The sequence below is a fragment of the Choloepus didactylus genome, chromosome Y (genome assembly GCF_015220235.1).
Source record: "Choloepus didactylus isolate mChoDid1 chromosome Y, mChoDid1.pri, whole genome shotgun sequence".
Lineage (NCBI taxonomy): Eukaryota > Metazoa > Chordata > Mammalia > Pilosa > Megalonychidae > Choloepus > Choloepus didactylus.
This window is the reverse complement of record NC_051335.1, coordinates 6,137,326-6,154,898: the sequence shown is the minus strand read 5'-3', so window position 1 is coordinate 6,154,898 and position 17,573 is coordinate 6,137,326. Positions and strand designations below refer to the sequence as shown.

At 36.1% G+C, this 17,573-nt stretch overlaps 1 pseudogene; it reads left to right on the top strand.

Moving 5' to 3' along the window:
* The window catches only part of LOC119523987, a 123,363-nt pseudogene that overhangs the window by 91,262 nt on the left and 14,528 nt on the right, over positions 1–17,573 (top strand).

Sequence of the window (17,573 nt, the reverse complement as noted above, 5' to 3'; positions counted from 1 at the left end):
GTAAATCTGTGGTAAGAATTTCATATTTCTAACTTTATTTCATTGATATTATTTATGCTATCCCTTTGATTCAATGTGTGTTATATAGATTTAAAATAAACCAAAAATGTTATCTCATCCTAAATATGAACTATGACATTCATAGTTAAAAATCACTATTTAACTATTATTTTATTGCAATTATTAGCATATAATAGGTGTTTGGTATATGTTTTCTGAATAATAGAATGGAAGGTAAATTGAGTTTAATCATTAACTTAAATGCTAATTTTAGCATTTTTATGTTAAAATATAGGTTAAATAGCTATGATGGTATAAGACTAAATGTTTCATAAAGAAATTTTCCTTCAAAATACTATGTCTGTATTTAAGAACTGTTTTTGCTCTATAACAAATTTAATTGTTACTTATGCAGTTAAAATTTGAATAATTAAGATGGGGTAAAGATCCTTGAGTCTTAATAGACTATTTTAATAGATCTTTATGTTTTTTAAGGTTCTGCTCTCAATTAAGCTTTTAGGCTTTTGTTTGTTAATGGTGTGAGACCCCCAAAAATTAGTGAAATGTGTCTCTAGGTTGTAGAAGAGCGAAATGATACCCAGAGGCAACTTTCGCTAGAACAGAATGCCAGAATATTACAAGATGGAATGCTGACCAGTTACCTATGTAAACAAAAGGACATAGAAACAGCTCAAAAGAAAGTGAGTGGGAATTCTGAGGTATTTTCCTTAGTCATTTAAAAATATGTGTGTATGTATTTGTGTATATATTTTAAAAACCAACTATATGAGTCATGGAAAATTTAGGGGATTTTTAAACCATGTATGTGTATATTTGGTGGGTTGGTGGGGGGTTGGTATTTTTGGTCCATTGGATAAAGTAGCAGTCTTAATTCAAAATCATTTGTCTACAGCAGTCAAGTGGTGTCATTCATAATGGCCTTATCCAAAGAGAGCTTTTAATATTTTCCATTGACACGGATTATCCTTCTATAATCTCAAAACTGTTGCTACCAGCAACAAATGTTATTCTTTTTTGCAGTGATATATTAATGAGAGGTTAGTTTATCAGTTCTACCCATAGTTAAAGTGAGGAAAAGTATATCTAGAGACCATATTTTGAATATCATTGTCCTCACTCTTGACAAAAGTAACAATTTCCTCCAAGTGAGGTCCTATTTCAGTACAAAATAACAAGAATAAGAATTAGAGTGAAAAGAGCAATTGAAGTAAAAAAGAACACTGGGTACCTTTGTCTGTTTGTTTCCTTCCCCTATTTTTCTACTCATCCATCCATAAACTAGACAAAGTGGAGTGTGGTCCTTATGGCTTTCCCAATCCCATTGTCACCCCTCATAAGCTACATTTTTATACAACTGTCTTCAAGATTCATGGGTTCTGGGTTGTAGTTTGATAGTTTCAGGTGTCCACCACCAGCTACCCCAATTCTTTAGAACCTAAAAAGGGTTATCTGAAGTGTGCGTAAGAGTGCCCACCAGAGTGACCTCTCAGCTCCTTTTGGAATCTCTCTGCCACTGAAGCTTATTTCATTTCCTTTCACATCCCCCTTTTGGTCAAGAAGATGTTCTCCGTCCCACGATGCCGGGTCTACATTCCTCCCCGGGAGTCATATTCCACGTTGCCAGGGAGATTCACTACCCTGGGTGTACTAGGGGCTTTTTGAAAATAATGAAATGACGTAGCATATATGTAATGATAATTTATTGAAAAATATTTTATTCTTAGTAAAATAGTTCAGGTTATTTTCATATTTCATATTTATTAGTGTTTCAAACATTATGAAAATGAAATAAAAGTTACTGAGCATCAAATAATCTTATGATTTTCTGAGAAGAGCTCTATAAATTGTACCTTACTTACCACCGGTCTTTTAAAATATGACATTTCTTTTGTATTTTTGTATTTATATTAGAAAAATAATGATCGGTTTAGAGGGAAAACACTAATTAGAAGAACACAAAAGACATGGGGGAAATCCTGGAACTTTCATATATTTTTGAATTTCTGTTTTACAGAATTGTGATAATTAAGTGAATTATTTGTTGTATTTATAAGTGCTTTGTACAGTGCCTAGTTTTATCAGTTATCAATAAATGTAGTTCTTATGATTGACTATAAAAATTTTAGAGATATAGAATATCTCTGGAATATTCTCAGAAAAAAAGGAACTATTAAAGAACTTTAAGAAATTTAATCTCTCAAATATATGTAGAGCTACAGCTCTTGATGAGGAGTAGCTGTATAGGTTAGATATCAAACTGCAAACCCATGTGGAATTAATTTAGATTAGAAATAATGTGGTATTCTTTGTGGTAATTCAGGCAGAAATATTTAAAATTATAAAATATGTGAAATGTATTATATATGATAATGATTTCATGTATGCTTGAAGGGGATTGTATTTAATATTTTTAGTCTGACCATATCTATACAGAGCAAAAGCTCTTCATGTAGGGTAGCTGTAAACCCAATTTTTAAAAAATATGTTCTAATTTATTAAGCTTTCTTTTGCTCCTTCTGGGTTTGCTGCAATACGGAGAAAGACATTTCCAATTCTGAGATTCATAAAAAAATCTCTTCTAGTTTCTTTTTTACTTTCATGCATTCATTTTTTTCAATTAAATTTTTGAACTTTTAGGAATTTATGCTGAATCATGTGTAAGGTTTAGATCCAACTTTATTTTTCTCCAGTTAGATTGTTACTTGTTGCAGCCCTTTTATTGTATACACATATAGGTTAATCTTTAATTTCAGAGGACATCATGACATGTCATTTTATTGAGTGCTAACTAAAAGTCTCCTTTGTTTTACAAAACTTAGGTTTCTGATAGTCATGAGAAAGGAGAAGATCTTTTGCATAAAAATCATATGTTGCAGGATGAAATTGCCATGCTAAGATTGGAAATAGATGCAATGAAAATTCACAACCAGGAAAAAGAAAAGAAATATTCTGAGGACATGAGAATTGTAAAAGAAAAAAATGATGACCTTCAAAAGACATTAAAACTGAACGAGGAAACATTAACAAAAACAATATTTCAGTATAATGGACAGATTAATGTTCTGACATCAGAAAATGCAATGCTAAACTCTAAATTAGAGAGTGAAAAACAAGGCAAGGAAAGACTGGAAACAGAAGTTGAATCATACCGTTCTAGACTGGCTGCCGGAATAAACAACCATGATCAAAGTCTGATATCAAAAAGAGACCTGGAACTCACTTTCCAGAGAGCAAAAGATGAGTGGGTTTGTTTACAGGACAAAACGAATTTTTATGTGTCTAACCTAAAAGACAACAATGAGATTCTTTCTCAACAGCTTTCTGAAGCTGAAAGTAAATTCAGTAGCCTAGAAATTGAGTTCCTTCACACAAGAGATGCTTTGAGAGAAAAGATTTTGATTTTAGAGCATGTACAAAGAGATCTAAGCCAAACACAGTGCCAGATGAAGGAAGTTGAACACAGGTATCACAGTGAACAAGGTAAAGTGAGTAAATACATTGGAAAACAGGAATCCTTAGAGGAAAGGTTATCCCAACTGCAAAGTGAAAATATGTTACTTCGACAACAACTGGATGATGCTCACAACAAAGCTGACATTAAAGAAAAGACAGTAATTAAAATCCAAGACCAATTTCAGGATATTATGAAAAAACTTAAAGCTGAAAGTGAAAAACAAAGCCTTCTTCTAGAAGAGAGAAATAAGGAATTAATCAGTGAATGCAGTCATTTAAAAGAACGAATATATCAGTATGAAAATGAGAAAGTAGAAAGAGAAGTAAGTATCAAGAAATGTAAACATTTTTTAATTTCCTGAATGAAAGCTCAAAGTAATAGTTGGTTATGGCTAAAATGTTGAGTCTAGTTGAATATGAAAATATATAGACTGTAAATGTATTTGCTAAATCAGCATAGAAGCATGCTTTGTATCCAGCAGATAAAAATTAGACTTGAGAGGTGCTTTACTTTGAGTAAAGACATTGTGTCACCTGTGAAATTTTAAGAGGTTAAGTTATAAATTGTTAATAGATGTATACTAGTATTATTAAGTCTTGGCTACAGAAATAATGATTTCAGTGTCTTTGTCACCTTTTTTTAAGACCATATAAGATCATGATGAAGCAGATAAAAGGAAATGTTCATACCTAAAATGAGTATTTTGAAGTTCAGGTTCAATTAAGTGGGTTACCTTTGTTGACAGGCAATTCTTGATTTCCCAGATAAACTGAAATGTAGGTGTTGTTTCTCATAATAATTTTCCTTCAGTAGCTTTTTATACATTTTTAATTGGTGTAATTTTCTTTTCATGTCAATTTGAATTAAATCTGGAAAACTTTCAGTCCTAAATTATGTATTTCCATGACCTCTCAACTCATTAAAAATACCTCCTTTTTATTAAATCATAATTTGGGACAAATGTGGTGAATTTTAGCAAAACTGTATTTGATTTAATGTTCCCACAGCTATTTGTACTTTACTTTGAATATTTGTACAAATAATTTGCTTATAATTACTTTTCATTTCAAGGCTCAATTACGTTCATTTGGATGTAAGTTTGCCCAGTACAGAGATAGGTGTAACTATCTGTGATTTATTATGTTGGCATTGGAGACCTCCTTTCAAACTCATGCTGGGTGTCAGGATCCCAGTGTAGCAGGGGTGGAGTGGGTGGGGGAGAATCTCGGTAGCTGAGGCCGGGGAGGGCGGTGGAGGCCGGGTTACCCAGTGAGGCCTGGGGGGCCTTGTGAAGACTTTGCTCTTATGCTGACATAGGAATCTATTGGAAGGAGTTGAGCCAAGGATTGAATATGGGATGAAGTCTAAAGTTCATTTGAGCCTCTAATAAAGAAAAGAGGGAATAGGTGTAAAATTTACCACCCCCAGCCCTAGCCACATACCCATTTCTTTTTGAGATCAGTAGGTTTGTTCAATTTTGCACATTCATCAGGTGAAGGGGGAGGGAGAAGAGTGGGCAGTGGGGCTGAATCTGTTGTCTCATAAATGTAATACTGATTAGGGAGAGGGATAACACTTTCCTCGTCCTTCTCCAAATTCAGCAATATCCAGTAATGTACACATATGAGGAAAAGAAGGTAAATTATGTACATGGTGATATTTTTCAGAGACTCTTAGAATTATGTATTATGAACATAAGTTAATAATAAAGTGATTTCTAAAATCAGTAACAGAAATATCTTATCAGGTAGTTGTGAGACAACTTCAACAAGAACTGGCTGATACCCTAAAAAAACAATCTATGCCAGAAGCTTCACTGGAAGTTACATCACGTTATCATGTTAATTTAGAAGATGAGACACAGGATTTAAAGAAGAAATTAAGTCAAATCAGATGTCAGGTATGTATGAAATTTAACATGTCAACAGTTTACCTATAGCTGGTTAAATAATATAAAGTGTTTTGGGATACTAATTTCATTGGGCAGTTTTCTTTTGTATTTTTATTATGATTAATTTATTATAATTTTGATATCTTTGTAATGCACTTATTTCTACAACTCTGACTTCCATTCTGCTATTTATGTTATACAGTATGATATTTATCCTTAGGAAAGTTGAGAATTATATAGCATTCCTCACAGAAGGTGAAAGACTTTTTTTCCTACTAAACAGTATTTTTGGGAATATCTCTTTTGTTACAGTAAGGAAGCCAGATTAAATCAGCGGATAGTGTTCAATGAAATGTTCAAGAAGGTAACACAATCTATATATATTTATTTGATGGATTTCAGCATAACTTCCCAGAAAGGCCATTAAACTGTTCTGCAAAAATGCACATTTTAGGTTGTTTTACAAATCAGTTGAAAAGTTGTTAGATATTTTCTTTCTTTTCCTTTCATTCTGGATATATTGTAAAAGCATAGAAATATTCAGATCATGTATAATATATATATTCAAAATATAGAATTAAGAAAATTATCGAGATCTCATGATTGGATTTCTTTAAACAACTTCATTGAGATATAATTCAAATACCATACAATTCAGTAGCTTTTATTTACAGTTATGCAACCATCACCACAATCAATTTTAGAACATTTTCATCACCTCAGCGAAACCCCACATCTTTTAGCCATCATGCCCCAGCTCCCCTCTCTCTCCTTTTCCCCCTCCCCTCCTACCCCCGGCCCTAGGCAAACTCTAATCTATTTTCTGTCTCAATGGATTTGCCTATTCTGGACATTTCATGTAAATGAAATCTTGTAATATGTGGTCTTTTGTGTCTGGCTTCTTTTACTTAGCACAACATTTTCAAGGTTCATTTGTGTTGTAACATGTTCCAGTATTTCATTCTTTTTTGTTGCCAAATGATCGTCCATTGTATGGATACATCAGTGGAATTTATTTTCTTTATCCATTTACCTGATGGGCATTTAGGTCATTTCCACTTTTTGGCCATTATGGGTAATGCTGCTAGGAACATTCATGTACAAGTTTTTTTGTGTGGACACATGTTGTCATCTCCCTGCCATTGGATTTCATCATCTGAGTTAACTGGGCTGATTTCACCATCTCTGTGCCTTTACTCTGGCCCTTCTGTCTTGTCAGTTTCTGTTCATCTAGCCTAATCCTACATTGATTCAGACCTATCTCACAATCTCCCCTTCTCCATGAAGCTCCTCTGACTGTTCTCTCGTTGACCTTACTTCTCCTCAGGGCTTGTGATCTACTCTGTGCAGAACTTTTTTTTTCTTTAAGTTTTGATTTTGAAATAATTTCAAACTTATGGGACAGTTTCAAAAATAATGCAAACCCTATACAGAGAACTCCAACATTACCCTCCCCCAGATTCCCAGACCACCAATTTTTTTCCTTTTACTTTAGGTATGTTTTGTTTTATAATTCTGAAACAAATTTTCAATGTAGGCTTCATATGAGTTAACATGTAAAAGTCCTTCCTATTCTATAAAGGATTCTAAATATTCTAAATACTCTGTGAGATTGCTATTTGAATCTGTGCAAGGAAGTAGTATATGAATACTATATAATACATATGAATTTTAATTACAGAAATTATCACAAATTTTTATATTTTGTTAACTTCATAGAACTAAATTGTTTCTATGAGATACATTAAAATATAGAAACAAATGTTGCAGTGATTACTTTCTACTACTAATTCAGAAAGTAGTCTAATTATCATATATTAACATTTTAAAGTAGAAACTGAGATTAGGGTGAAGAATGTTTATACTTTTAGAAAATTACATTTAAAATTAAAAAGGTTTTTTTCATATTAGTCAGTGAGAGTATTATCACAATACTTTGGTAGTCAAGAGTTACAATTTGGTGAAATGTTTTAAATTAAGTTCCCTGTACCCCTTCACAATTTTTTTTGCTGTGATTTTTTTTATTATATTGTTTTATTCAGATATATTCACATACCATAATCATTCATGGTGTGCAATCAACTGTTCACAGTACCATCATGCAGTTGTGCATTCATCACCCCAATCTATTTTTTTATTTAATTTTATTGAGATTGTTCACATAACATACAATTATCCAAAGATCCAAAGTGCACAATCAGTTGCTCACGGTACCATCATACAGCTGAGCATCCATCACCACAATTAATTTTTTTCAATTTTTAGAACATTTTCATTACCCCAGAAAAGAAATAAAGAAAAAAAAAGAAAACTCCAATCCTCCCATACCCCTAACCACCCCTTTCTCCATTATTGATTCATAGTTTTGATATAGTACATTTGTTACTGTTGATGAAAGAATGTTAAACTACTACTGACTGTTGTACATAGTTTGCAATAGGTAGTTTCCCTATATACCCCTCTATTATTAACTTCTAGTTATAGTGTCATACATTGGTTCTAGTTCATGAAAGAGATTTCTAATATTTGTACAGTTAATCATGGACATTGTCCTCCACAAGATTCACTGTTTTATATATTCCCATCTTTTAGCCTCCAACTTTCTTTCCGGTGACATACATGACTCTAAGCTTCCCCTTTCCACCACTTTTACACACCACTCAGACTGTTAGTTCTTCTCACAATAATGTGCTACCATCACCTCTGTCCATTTCCAAACACTTAACTTCAACCTAGTTGAACATTCTGCTCATAATAAGCAACTGTTCCCCATTCTTTAGCCTCGTTCTGTATCCTGGTACCTTATATTTCATGTCTATGAGTTTACATATTATAATTAGTTCATATAAGTGAGACCATGCAATATTTGTCCTTGTATGTCTGACTTATTTCACTCAATACAGTGTCCTTAAGATTTCTTCATCAACCCATTTTTTTAAAACAGTTTTGTTCACCCACCATACTTTCCGTCCTAAGTAAACAATCGATGGTTCCCTGTATAGTCGCATATTTATGTATTCAGCACCATCACCACTCTCTATGTAAGGACATCTCCATTTCTTCCACAAAGCAGGAGGAAGAGTCAAAGAAGGTAGAGAGACTAAAGAAAATGAGAGAGAGAGAGAAAAGACAGTTAAAAAGCAACAGAAGGAAAGATAGAATTAAACTAAAGAATAAAAGAGTCGGACAACATCATCAATGCCAAGATTCCCATACCCCTCCCTTATGTCCCCCTCTTATAGGCATTTAGCTTTGGTATATTGCCTTTGTTACAGCTAATGGTAGCATATTACAATGTTTCTGTTAACTATAGTCTCTAGTTTGCATTCATCATATTTTTTCCCCAGTACCACCCTATTTTTAACACCTTGCAAGGTTGACATTCATTTGTTCTCCCTCATGTAAAAAACATGTTTGTACATTTTATCACAATTGTTGAGCACTCTAGGTTTCACTCAGTTATACAGTCCCACTCTTTATCTTTCCTCTTTCCTTCTGGTGTCCCAAATGACCCTAACCTTACTCTTTCAACCATAGTCACAGTCATCTTTGTTCAGTGTACTTAAATTGCTGTGCTACTATCACCCAAAACTGTGTTCCAAACCTCTTACTCCTGTCTTTTCCTGTCTGTCTGTAGTGCTCCCTTTAATATTTCCTGAAGCACAGGTATCTTGTTCACAAACTCTCTCATTGTCTGTTTGTCAGAGAATACTTTAAACTCTCCCTCATATTTGAAGACAGTTTTGCCAGATATAGGATTCTTGGTTGGCAGATTTTCTCTTTCAGTATCTTCAATATATCATACCACTTCCTTCTTGCCTCCATGATTTCTACTGAGAAGTACACACATAGTCTTATCAAGCTTCCTTTGTATGTGATGGATCACTTTTCTCTTACTACTTTCAGGATTCTCTCTGTCTTTGACATTTGATAATCTGATTATTAAGTGTCTTGACATAGGTCTATTCAGATCTATTCTATTTGGGGTACACTGTGCTTCTTGGATCTGTAATTTTATGTCTTTCATAAGAGATGGGAAATTTTCATTGATTATTTCCTCTATTATTGCTTCTGCCCCTTTTCTCTTCTCTTCTCCTTTTGGGACACCCATGACACATACATTCATGCACTTCATATTGTCATTCAGTTCCCTGAGACGTTGCTCATAATTTTCCATTCTTTTCCCTAGCTGTTCTTTTGTGTGTAGGATTTCAGGTTTCTTGTTCTCCACTTCTGAGTATTTTCTTCTGCCTCTTTCAGATCTGCTGTTGTATGTCTCCATTCTGTTTTTCATCTCTTGTTTTGTGCCTTTCATTTCCATAGATTCTGCCAGTTGTTTTTTTAAACTTGAGATTTCTACCTTATGTTCACCCAGTGTTTCTTTATAGCCTTCATCTCTTTTGCCATATCTTTCCTGAACTCATTGATTTGGTTTTTTATTTGATTTAGCATGTTTCTTTGTAAGTCTTTAATAGATTGTTTCATTAAAGTAAAACAATATCTCAGCCATATCTTGACTGAGGTGTAAGTTTATTCCTGTGACTGAGCCATATCTTCATTTTTCATAGTGTAGATTTTAATTTTCTGTTGTCTAGGCATCTGGTTTTCTTGGTTACCCCAATCAGATTTTCCCAGACCAGACTGGGTTCAGGTCTCAGATTGGGGTTATATTCAGTTTCAAATCTCCCTGTGGGTGTGTCTTAGAGATTGACAGTCTTTCCTGTGAGGTCTCTAGCTGCTGTGCTTTTCCTAACCTGCTCAGTAGTTGGCACCTGTCAGCCTGTCACTCCTGACTGGTGTAAGAAGGTGTGGCCTCCTTAGTTTCTGGTTTGGCTGTTTTCCCCCAGGCTGTAGGGTCTGGTGCTGAAGGTAAGGCAGGTAGTAGAGCTGGGCTCCACCTCCTTCCTCTTAGGGAAGATACACTCCCTAGGGAGTTATCATCTGCATTTGAATTATTGTTTCTCTCACTCTGTTATCTCCACCCCTCTCTGGTTCTGAGTGCTGTGAACTGAAAATGGCATGGGCTCTCTCCACTGAAAATGGCTGAGGCTCTCTCCACTGAGCCGCTGAGGTTGAGAGAGAGTAAAAGAGACAGAAAGCCCTCTTTTAGAGCCAGTACATGGCCCCGCAGTTTTACTGGTCAGCCAGAGGGAACACCTTGTCTTGTGGTCTCCCTCTCCCAGGACAGATGAGTCTTCTGATTCTTTAAGTTCAGTCATCACTAAAAGCCTCTGTATACTTGTTGGGGGTTTGTAGCTTGTATTCAGTTGTCCACATTTGTTAATTAAAACCCCAGTTGGAAGTGGGCTGAGCTATATTCTCTTGTTCAGAGAGTGCTGCTTTCTACCACAGTGAAGTTTTGCAGCTCAGCCTGCCATGAGGGTGGGGGTTTCTGGCATGGTTCTGCAGTTTTTACTTACAGATTTTATGCTGTAGTCTCAGGCATTCCTCCCAATCCAGGTTAGTGTACGATGTGTGGACAGTCATGGTTGTCCCCCAGCAGTTATTCTAAATTATTTACTTGTTGTTCCTGGTTATTTATTAGTTGTTCCAGGGGACTAACTAAATTCCACTCCTCTCTATGCCGCCATCTTGCCCCCTCCTCCTATTTTTGAACATTTTCCTTATACCGGAAAGAATAAGAAGAAAAAATAAAACTAAAAAAGAACACCCAAATCATCCCCCGATCCCACCCTATTTTTCATTTGGTTTTTGTCCTCGTTTCTCTACTCATCCATCCATACACTGGACAAAGGGGAGTGTGGTCCATGTGGCTTTCCCAATCACACTGCAACCCCTTGTAAGCTACACTGTTATACAATCATCTTCAAGAGTCAAGGCTACTGGGTTGGAGTTTGATAGTTTCAGGTATTTACTTCTAGCTATTCCAGTACATTAAAACCTAAAAAGTGTTATCTATATAGTGCATAAGAATGTCCACCAGAGTGACCTGTTGACCCCATTTGAAATCTATCACCCAGTGAAACTTTATTTCATTTCATTTCACATCCCCTTTTTGGTCAAGAAGATTTTCTCAATCCCACGATGCCAGGTCCAGATTCATCCCCACGAGTCATATCCTGCATTGTCAGGGAGATTTACACCCCTGGGAGTTGGGTGCCATGTAGCGGGGAGGACAATGAGATCACATGCCAAGGTGGCTTAGCTAGAGAGAGCGAGCCACGTCTAAGCGACAAAGAGGTACTCGGTGGGAGACTTTCAGGCACAATTATAAGCAGGATTAGCCTCTCCTTTGCAATAATGAGCTTCATAAGGTCAAACCCCAAGATAGAGTGCTCGGCATACCAAACCTTTAGTCCTCAATGTTTGTGAGAACGTGAGCAACATTCCAATATCATGTACTGCATTTAATTGTCCTCATCTCTTTTTTTTTTTTTTCATTTTTATTGAGATTGTTCAGATACCATACAATTATCCAAAGATCCAAAGTGTGCAGTCACTTGCCCCTGGGTACCCTCATACAGCTGTGCATCCATCACACTTAATTTTTGTTCAATTTTTAGAAACTTTTCATTACTCCAGACAAGAAATAAAGTGAAAGATGAAAAAAGAAAAAAAGAAAAGGAAACTCCAATCTTCCCCTATCCCTAATCAACCCCCCTCAGTTGTTGACTCCTAGTATTGATATAGTACATTTGTTACTGTTTATGAAAAAATGTTGAAATACTACTAACTGTAGTATATAGTTTGTAATAGGTATATAGTTCTTCCCTATATGCCCCTCTATTATTAACTTCTACTTGTATTGTCATACATTTGTTCTGGTTCATGGAAGCGATTTCTAGTATTTGTACAGTTGATCATGGACATTGCCCACCATAGGATTCAGTTTTGTACATTCCCATCTTTTGACCTCCAGCTTTCCTTCTGGTAACATATATGACTCTGAGCATCCCCTTTCCACCTCATTCACACACCATTTGGCGCTGTTAGTTATTCTCACATCTTGCTACCAACACCCCTGTTCATTTCCAAACATTTAAGTTCATCCTAGTTGAACATTCTGCTCATACTAAGCAACCACTCCCCATTCTTAAACCTCGTCCTATATCTTGGCACCTTATATTTCATGTCTGTGAGTTTACATATTATAATTAATTCCTATCAGTGAGACCCTGCCATAATTGTCCTTATGTGTCTGGCTGATTTCACTCAGTATATTGCCCTCAAGGTTTTGTCATCAACCCATTTTTTTTTTTTTTAATATGGTTTTGTTCACTCACCATACATTCCATCCCAAGTAAATAATTGATGGTTCTCTGCATGGTCATACATTTATGTGTTCACCATCTTCACCACTATCTATATAAGGGCATCTACATTTCTTCCACAAGGCAAGAGGGAGAGTCAAAGAAGGTAGAGAGGCAAAAGAAAGAGGAAAAAAAATGACAGCTAGGAAGTAGCAAAAGGAAAAATAACCTTAAATCAAAGTAGAATAAAGAATCAGACAATACCACCAATGTCAAGTGTCTAACATGCCTCCTCTATCCCCCCTCTTAATCTACATTTACCTTGGTTTATCACCTTTGTTACATTAAAGGAAGCATGATACAATGATTCTATTAGTTACAGTCTCTAGTTTATGCTGATTGCATCCCTCCCCCACTGCCTCCCCATTTTTAACACCTTGCAAGGTTGACATTTGCTTGTTCTCCCTTGTAAAAGAACATATTTGTACATTTTATCACAATTGTTGAGCACTCTAGATTTCACCAAGTTACACAGTCCCATTCTTTATCTTTCCTCCTTTCTTCTGGTGTGTCACATGCGCCCAACCTTCCTCTCTCAACCGTATTCATACTTATCTTAGTTCAGTGTACTTACATTGCTGTGCTACCATCTCCCAAAATTGTGTTCCAAACCACGCACTCCTGTCTTCTATCACCCTGTAGTGCTCCCTTTAGTATTTCCTGTAGGGCAGGTGTCTAGTTCACAAAGTCTCTCATTGTCTGTTTGTCAGAAAATATTTTGAGCTCTCCCTTATATTTGAAGGGCAGCTTTGCTGGATATAGGATTCTTCATTGGCAATTTTTCTCTTTCAGTGTCTTAAATATATCACACCACTTCCTTCTTGCCTCCACGGTTTCTGCTGAGAGATCCGCACATAGTCTTATTAAGGTTCCTTTGTATGTAATGGATTGCTTTTCTCTTGCTGCTTTCAGGATTCTCTCTTTTTCTTTGACATTTGATAATCTGATTATTAAGTGTCTTGGTGTAGTCCTATTCATATCTCTTCTGTTTGGACTATGCTGCGCTTCTTGGATCTGTAATTTTATGTCTTTCATAAGAGATGGGAAATTTTCATTAATTATTTCCTCTATTATTGCTTCTGCCCCCTTCCCCTTCTCTTCTCCTTCTGGGACACCAGTGATGCATACATTATTGTACTTTGTTTCATCCTTGAGTTCCCGGAGACATTGCTCATATTTTTTCATTCTTTTCTCCATCTGCTCCTTTGCGTGCAGGCTTTCAGGTGTTTTGTTCTCCAGTTCCTGAGTGTTTTCTCCTGCCTCTTGAGATCTGCTGTTGTATGTTTCCACTGTGTCTTTCATGTCTTGTGTTGTGCCTTTCATTTCCATATATTCTACTGGTTGTTTTTTTGAACTTTTGATTTCTGCTGTATACATGCCCAGTGCTTCCTTTACAGCCTCTATCTCTTTTGCAATATCTTCTCTAAACTTTTTGATTTGATTTAGCATTAGTTTAAATTCCTGTATCTCAGTTGAAGTGTACATTTGTTCTTTTGACTGGGCCATAACTTTGTTTTTCTTAGTGTAGGTTGTAATTTTCTGTTGTCTAGGCATGGTTTCCTTGGTTATCCAAATCAGGTTTTCCCAGACCAGAACAGGCTCAGGTCCCAGAAGGAAGAAATATTCAGTATCTGGTTTCCCTGTGGATGTGTCTTAGAAAATTGCTCCACCCTGTGATGCCTCAGGTCACTGTGCTTTTCTGCCCAGCAGGTGGTGCCTGTTAGCCTATAATTCTTGACTGATGTGAGGAGGTATGGCCATGTTTCCCCCAGGCTCTGGGGTCTGGTTCTGAATGGAAAGGGCCCCACCCCTTTCCTCCTAAAGAAGATAGAGCCCCCAGGTGGAGGTCATTAGCATTTCCATGGTCTTGCTCTCTGCTTGTGCTGTCTCCACCCTTCCCCAAGTCACAGCCCTGGAAACTGAATATGACTGGGCCGAAAAAGAAACAGATAGTCCCCTTCAGACCCAGTCCAAGGCGACTGTCTGGCTCTCCAAGGTCAGTCGTCACCCAAAGCCTGTTTTTTGGGGATGCGTACCTGTAGGGAGCAGTTCCCACTCGCTCCTTGAAACCCCAGTTGGAGCTCAGCTGAGCTATATTCGCTTGCTGGGAGAGAGCTTCTCTCTGGCACCACGAGGCTTTGCAGCTCGGGCTATGGGGGAGGGGGATCTCACGACTTGGATCCGCTGGTTTTACTTACAGATTTTATGCTGTGTTCTCGGGCATTCCTCCCAATTCAGGTTGGTGTATGATGAGTGGATGGTCTCGTTTGTCCCCCTGCAGTTATTCTCGATTATTTACTAGTTGTTTCTGGTTTTTTGTAGTTGTTTCAGGGGGACTACTTAGCTTCTACTCCTTTCTCTGCCGCCATCTTGCCCCGCCTCCTGTCCTTATCTCTTTAGTCTCTTTGTTTTTTTTTTAATTGCAGCAACATATATACAACAGAAATCTTCCCATCCCAACCCCTCCCAAGTATACCATTCAGTGGGATTAATCACATTTGCAATGTTGTAGTACTCTAACCACCATCCTTACTAGAACTTTCCCTTCACTCCAAACAAACCCTACATTCATTTTGCATTTTCTCACCATTGCCCCTGGCCCCTGCCTCTCATAATCTGTATTCTACTTTCTGTCTCTATGAGTTTGCATATTCTCTGATATTTTCTTTGTGGTTACCATGGATCTTAAATTTAGCATCCTAAATGTATGAAAATCTTGTTTGCTTTGATATGAACTTGAATTTCAGTAGCATACCATCATCTGTGTTCTTATACACCCTCTGTCCCCCCACCTTTATGTAGTTTTTGTCAAAAAGTACCTATTTATACATTGGAGTCCAAAACCATTGATTTATCATTATATTTTATGCATTTGCCTTTTAGATTCCTGTAGGGTATCTTTGAGATACTGGTATCATAAACTTTGTATTCTCTTATTCTAAGCAATAGTTTAAGCAATTAAACATAAAATCAAAAACATTTAATCCAATAGAAGATTATCACTATGAAAAGAATTCCAAATTTGACTTCCTTCATTATGCAGTCAGAACTGGGATTTACTTTACAGCACTGGAGCAACTGTAAGCTCTGGGAACTGACTTTTCTTATGTGGCATAGTGTAGAACCTCAATCTACCCAGCAGAGTATTTGCTAAAGCAGCCGAACATTTACAGTTGCTGGGACTGAACTGATTGGAAACCTTGATTTGGCAATTCTAGTTAGTTGCTTGAGGCTGCCCCTGATGGTCAGGTCAGTTATCCACTAACTACTTAACTCCACGAGGCACTATTTGCATTTGTAACCCATGGCCATTGCCCACTTTAATGGTACAGAGAGAATATAACTTACAAATTATTATAAGAGGAAGAAGGTACTGTTGGCTAGTGAGATTTGTGAAAGTTTTATGAAGCACTGGGGACTTTTTCTGGGCCTCATGCTCCCTATTTGATGCCAGTTTTAGATGGTATAATGAAAAGTGATTAATTGTAACATGTATAGGAGAATGCTTTCGTTGGCAGACCACCTGCCTAATATACCAAATTTTATTACAACATAAAATTTGTTAACAATAACAGTGCTACTAGCAAACACTGATATATAGCTTACTTTGTGTCAGAGACTCTTCTAAGTACTTTACATGTATTCCCTAATTTAATCTTCCTAGCATCCCAATGAGGTAGATACTATTCTTGCCTCCATTTTACAGATGAAGAAACTGAGACACAGGAAGTTTAAGTAATTTGCTGAAGGTCACACAGCTGGTAACTGGTGGAGCTGGGATTCAGACCCAGGCAATCTGGGTCATGTTTAGACCCTAGCAATCTGACTTCTGCCTCTCAAAGTATTCTGTTAAACATCTGGCTGCCACCTAAAGTAGCATGTTAACTTTTATAATCGCTGCCATTGTCTTTCACTTATGTGAATATCTAAAATTATAAGTGATACGGTGGTACTTGAAATAAAAAACATAAATACTTAATAATGTAACTTCCTATCTTTCCCCATTCTACTACTCTGTGAATTTGAGTATTTAGCTGATAAAATATATCTTAAAAACAAGAATAGTATTGTCTTTTAGTACTAGAGCTGGGATTGGTAAACTTTTCCGTAAAGGGCCAGATAGTAAATATTTTAGGCTTTGTGGGTCATAAGGTCTCAGTCTCAACTATAGTACTTAGGTCTGCCATAGCATGAAAGTAGCCAGAAATAATATTCAAATTAATAGGCATGGCTGTGGTCCAATAAAATTTTAGTTACCAAAACGGGTGGTGGCTGGATTTGTGCTAGATTTTCAGTAAAGTGTTTTCTGTTGTTTTTTGTTTCAGTTGCAAGAAGCACAGGCTCAACATACAGAGGCAGTACAATGTGCTGAGAGGACACAAGATCACATGCAAAAGTCTGATTTAAAGCAGCACAGAAAATAACAAGTATTTATAGAACAGTAAGCATAATAGTATCAGAATTATGTCATTTATGATAATAAACACATCTGTATGAAGCCAAGGAAAAATTTCAGCTTGAACTCTTTTGAAATGCAGAATTTTTGTACCTTGTCTCTATTATACAAATCACATGTAGAAATATGGTATAATTGCCAGACCATCTACTATTCAAAATTTTTAAAAATTTCTGTCATTACACTTTCAGGTGTTTGTTGAGAAATTATGTAGTATTTTTTTTTAAATATGCGTAAGAATGGTTATTTTAAACTACACATTTTAGGCTTGAAATTGAAAACACCAAGTTAAAAGTTACAATCAAAAAGTAAACGGGCCAAATTGAACAGCTTGAGAAAAACCTGTTGGGTACAAATTCGGTAAGTCAGTCTCTTAATTTCTGTCATATGCAAAAGGAAAATTTGTTTCTCTAGTAGTAGTTTGTAATACTGTTTTAGATAATATGAAAAGTCTCACTGATATAAAATAGCTATTGAATT